The following is a 6,000-nucleotide window of genomic DNA, read 5'->3' as shown; positions in this document are numbered from 1 at the left end:
TTGCCCATGCTGTACTTGGGATGAACGCAAAACCTCACCATAATTTTAAAGTCTTAAAATTCCATCTTAATTTTCGTTTTCACGTGTCAGTTTTATTCCCATCTCCCCTGGCATGGTGTAACAAAGCCAACGACCACGGCAAAAGAAAATGAAGCGTTTGGGTAAATAACAGGTTTCCCCTTCCCTATTAAACCACAAAAGAGCAGTACGGAGGAGTTGGAGGGTGGGAGAAACTGCTCGACGGACTGATTAGGATTATGCATCTTTCTTAGTTTCTTTAAGGGTGGGGAGAAGAACCTCCAGGGAGGGAGTGGGAAAGGTGCCTTTTGGAGAAGAAGAGAAGAGAAGCTAACTTTTCCTTCAGAGCAACTGCTCCTTGAAGGGTTGAAAACCCTGGATCCTCGGCGTTAGCTAGCTAGTTTCTAAGTTCGAATAACAATATACACTTTCCAGGGCTTCTTTTTGGAGGGATCTCTGGCAACCCCACTCCTGGCCCAGTGCCTTCCTCAGTGTGGTCGATGTCTATTTTCCCAGTACACACACACACACACACACACACACACACACACACACACACACACCGCCCCACCACACACACCCTCGAACGGGATTCATCCCTCAGAGTTGTTGGGGCCCCTGTGTCCACAAAATTGCCTCCAAAATTCCCCGTTCCCCAATACATCTTTCTATGCCTCGGTTTCCCTGCCTCCCCAGCCCACCCCAAGGGACTTTATAAATCGCTCAGGCAACTAACCAGTCTGGAAAGGGGAGATTCTAATAAACTCAGACTCGTGCTAAATCTGCCTGCAATGGAGTCGGGGAGCGGACGGGGAGCGGACAGGAACGGGGGAGAGCAAGCCGACCCACAAGCACCACCAGCCACCTCCCTACGGACACCGGACGATTGTTTGCAGCTTCCAGCTCAGCAAAGGGCCAGAGAGTCCCAGGCCTCCCAGCTGGCTTCTCACCAGTCCTCGGGTGCCCAGGACAAAAGGCCGCCTCGCTTTTGAATAATGCCCGAGAGCCAGTCTCTAGCCTGGTGCCACGCGGGCCGCAACGAGGGGGCGGGTGCGAGAGCGATCGAGGGGCTTCTGGCCTCCTGCCTCACCCTCCCTAACTTTGCTTTCTCAAGGAGGGGAGAAGGAAGCGTCGCAGGCTCCGAGTGTTTCTTCCCATTAGGGACTTGGTGAGCGCCAGATCCCACGGCGGCGTCTCCGTTCCAGGGCTCTCCCAGGCACCAATCCCAAGGCAGCCCCAGCTTCTCGCAGTTGACTCGAGAGATCCAGCCCTCCTACGTCCAAGAGTCTCCACCAGTGGGCTCTAGGAGTCCCAGGGCGAAAAGCGAAAAGCTTAGAAGCGTGCGGCCAAGACGTCCTAGAACTAGGGAAGCCCCGCAGGAAGAAACGGGTTTCAACTTGAAACAGAACTATCAGAAACCGGAGGAGTGTTTGGTGTAAACGGTACAAATAATTTCCCACTCTTTCGTCTGTGGTTTCAGCTAGAGCGACCTGGTCTGGGGATAAGCAGGACTTGGTATTTATTCCCCTCCCCACATAAATCGGTTTCCCCAGTCTCTCAGTTTAGGCATTGTTTTGACTTAATCTCTGTAAACTCGTTTCAGAAAAGTAACAAGTGATCAAGTCAATAGCCTGTTTTTTAAAATTTATTCTAATTATCTGAGGAAAGCACCCATTGAGCTGTAAAGATGAGCTCTTAACAAACAGAAAGGTGGTTAATGAAACGTTTTTTATATTATTGAACTTGTTCTCCTTTACCGCCTATGTGTGAGAAAGAAACACCACTAAAACCAGCAATTGGCTTATTTTAATCTATCTTTTAAAATAGATAACCTATGCTAAAGAATTCCAAAGTTAAAACGATACATATGTTGAAAAGGAAAATAGCAATTTACTCTCTATTCTCTGCTCCTCTTCCTGAAAGGAATTGTCAAGCATGGTGTGACAGAACTTGAGAAGCTCAGCCAGGGTTGCCATTGAACTTGAGGCTAGCCTGGACTACACAGTGAGGGGTGTGTGTGTGTGTGTGTGTGTGTGTGTGTGTGTGTGTGTGTGTGTGTGTGTAAGGAGCCACTGTCCTCAGAGTCCATGCTTAGCAAAGATGGCTGCTTACCAGATAGCAAACATTGCTTTGCCTTTCTTTCAAAAACCTAAGTCTGAAAGGTGAATGCTTTTTCCCCTTTAAATGGCTCAGTTTTGCTCTAATTTACTTGACTATGGGGAGGTAATTACATTGTTACATTGTTTCTGGCTTTCTTTTCCCTTCTCAACATTTCAGCTACATTCTATACTCTAAGAAGAATAAAACCGAGGAGGAATTTGCACAAATAAAATTTCCATTGGGGTTGAACATACAACATTTTCGTAGGCTTGGAAGCAATTTGTAACTACGGCACATGCTTCGAATCCTAGCACTCAGGAGGCTGAGGAAGAATTGGTGCTACAAGTTTGAGGGTACATTAATTAATGTGGATACATTTTTTTAAAAGACAATCTATATTCTATTTTTTTTTAAATACCTTAGTTTGCTTTTGCGTGTGGGTATGGCCAGTGGTCTGACGGTCAGAGGACGGCTTTCTAAAATCCACTCTCTCATCATAGGGGTCCCCAGGATTGGGGTTAAATTCAAATCTTCAAGATTGACAAAAGCATCTTTACCTACTGAACCTTTTGGCTAGCCTGGCATGTTCTTTTCTGGAGAACTACCCCATTCTCCTAATTAAAACAAAACAAAATAATTTGTTGGTAATTTTGTCCCTATGACTTTTTTGCTGAAATGTGAGGTTTGGGTTCGGTCTACAGAGACCTTGTTCACGACAGATTGAAAAGTGTCTTTCTGTGTGAGAGAAATTTTCTGACAACTTTTCCTGGGAGGTGGAGGACGGGTTGGAGGAAGGACAAAAGACGCACTAGTGCTCATTAGGATCGTGGCTTTTTATAGAAAACACGGAGAGAGAAGAAGTCTGATTTCTCTTAACACTTTTTGCTGTCTCTGACTCTTTAAAATTCGAAGACATGGACCATGATAGCAAAAGGCTCTTGGTGATTTTGAAGCCATTACAGGTCACTGGCCTCCTAAAGGCCTTGGAAGGAGATAGCAGGGTCCTCAGTATTATCCCTCCATGGCCGGGATGGAAGGTCACGGAAATTCCTCCATCAGAGCGCTGTGTCCTCGGTGAAGGAGAAAGAAAAGGCAGTCAGCCCTTCATTCACATCTACTTCCCTGAGACTGGGCTACATCTGAGGATTGGGTAGGACAGCAAGCACTGGGCTGGAGTACCAAGTCCCCGAGGTGGAAGTTGGGGTGCGATAAGAAGTAAAGAATGAAGGTACCTCACGACTCCAGGAAAGTATTTCTACTTTCTTGCCTCTATTCCCAAAAGAAGCCTTGTTCTATCACACTGAGGGTCTTTCACCCCTCCAATTGAGGAGTGGCTGCTGCCCCAGCTTGGCCAGGATGGGGAGGGGGGATTTTAGGTTTCAGTTTGGTCTCCTGTACTTTCGAGGGATTTTGAAAGACAAACACGCTTTCTCTTTCCTCCCCTGAGGGGAAGGGGATTGCAGAAAATGAAAAAGAGGAAAAGAGACAATTCAGGCCTTGCAGAGCTCTGGGCTCCGAGCAGGGTCTACTCAGGCAAGGAGAGATGCCAGGTGCCAGGAGTCAGGCGCTCACTGGTTAGGTTAGAACGGCCCGCAAGCACCAGGGGTTCTGTGGCCCCAGGGTTTCGATTACAAACTCCCACCAGCACACCTGGCTTTTTACCTGGGTGCCAGGGATCTACAGCCAGGTCCTCATGCTTGTATCTTCCCAGAACCCGTCATTATTATTTTTAAAAAGCTCTCCCAGGAGTGGCCCTAAGGGTGAGGGTGGTAATTTATAACCAAAGTGACATTTAACTTCTCCGTCCTGTAATCCAGTTCAGTTATTTCAAATGAGGAAATGTTGCAATGTAGCCAAGTAATTGTTTGAATTAATGTACATTCAATTGCTTAAATTAATATAAACTTCATTCTTGAGACAGCTCAGAGAGTAAAGGGATTGTTGCATGAACCTAGCAAGCTCATTTAGATTCCCCAAAACCTATATGGTTCAAGGAGAGAACACCCCTAAGTGGTCCTCTGGCTATTACACAGGCACTATGGCATGCAGACACATAAAAATAAATAAATAAAAATGTTAAAACCTTTTTATTTGTGTGTTTATTGTTTTTTGGTTTTGGGGGTTTTTGTTTTGTTTTTTGTTTTTTGGTTTTTTTTTTTTGTTTTTCTTTTTGTTTTGTTTTGTTTTGTTTTGTTTTGTTTTGAAACAGAGTTTCTCAGTGCATCCTTGACTATCCTGGAACTCTGTCTGCAGATCAGGTTGGCCCTCAACTCACAGAAATTAGCATGCCTCAGTCTACCCAGTGTTGGGATTTAAGGCATGCACCATTACTGCAGGGGAAAAAAAAGTTCATACCTGGGCCATACAGCATATGCACCTGTCTAGGAAAAGAGGTGGCCTTTCTTAAAAGGAAGAGTTTGTCATCCCCATCCTAAGGACCCACCTCTCCTCCTTAAGAATGTGGCCTCCCCACAGCTTCTAGGTCTCTCTAAGCAGACTGTTCTCTTTGGGGGTCTCTTTAGAACCCTTCTCCTTTTTCCTTGGAAGGGAAATTTGGGAAGGGTCTACCTGAGGGTGGAGCTGTGTGTGAGGGGTGATGGCGATTTGGTGGTTTGGTTTGGTCACTTGAAGCAAAGAGCTAAAGGGGGAAAATAGCTTCCTTTTTTAAAAAGGCTTACTTTTGTTTTTATTTAAATTGGGGGTGGGGAGCATGAGTGCAGGTGCCCTTGAAGACCTGAGGAAACTGTTAGATTCCCTGGGGCAGAGTTACAGGATGGTGGCTGCAGAGAACTGAACTCAGGTCCTCTGAGGCACCTCTCCAGCCACAAGTCCAGCTTTCTTTCTTTCTTTTTTTTTTTTATTTTTATTTTTTATTTATTTATTTATTTTTTTTTTTTGGAGCTGGGGACCGAACCCAGGGCCTTGCGCTTGCTAGGCAAGCATTCTACCACTGAGCCAAATTCCCAACCCCAAGTCCAGCTTTCTAATGGCGGCTCCCTCTGTGCTGTCTTTGAACCTCAGGTCTTGACCAATATGGATTTTGCTAACACTAGAGTATACCTTGGGAAACTACGATCATATTTCTCAGCCACCAGTTGATCTCCGGGTAGACATCATGTCAGTCAAAACCTATTTAGTTGTGCACAAGAACAAAAGAAACAAAAGAACCTCCAATACACGAAATGGAAAATGGAATTTGGTTGTTCAGTCTGGGTGGACAGCCCAATCCCCTGCGGGACTCAGGGATGGGCTGAGAAGGGTTTAAAGCTCATTTCTGAAATCATTGTTGGCATTCTCTGACATCAATTCCCCCTTTCTCTCTTTTAGTTTTTACTGTTTCCTGGAGCTCTCCAGGGGCTGCGTGGGCAAACCCAGTTGTGGCGGAGAGGAGGGTGAGGGGATGCGAGATGCCACAGAAAGTTTGTCCTGAGCCAGAAGCCTGAGGTGCTGTACTGGAGTCTCCGCAGACTAGGAAGATAGACACATCCCATTCGGCCCCCTCAACCCAGGGGTCGGAGAAAGGACAGGCAGAGCAGCCTAGAAAGGCAAAGAAGTTAACGATGTTTGGCCGTCTGGGGGCTTATCAGCGCCGCTGGGGTCAGGCGGCGGCCGAGGCGACACGAGCGGAGGCAGACGCCTATCAGGGCTGGGGCTGTACAGGTGAGGAGGGGTTGCCCAGTCACCCCCAATGACCCTGTCGGCGCGACAGTCCAAAGACTTGGGTCTTGGGATGTGCCTTTTTGGAGCTGGCAGGTGAAAGGAAAAGGAAGAGGATGGCTGGTAAATGATTAACCCTTTCCGGGTCCTGTAGGTGGGGGAGGGTGCTTGCAGAGCAACACAGGAAACAGGGCGAGTCTCTTCTTTTCCTCCACCCGCACGTCC

The sequence above is a fragment of the Rattus norvegicus genome, chromosome 10 (genome assembly GCF_021556685.1).
Source record: "Rattus norvegicus strain SHRSP/BbbUtx chromosome 10, alternate assembly SHRSP_T2T, whole genome shotgun sequence".
Lineage (NCBI taxonomy): Eukaryota > Metazoa > Chordata > Mammalia > Rodentia > Muridae > Rattus > Rattus norvegicus.
This window is presented reverse-complemented; position numbering follows the sequence as displayed.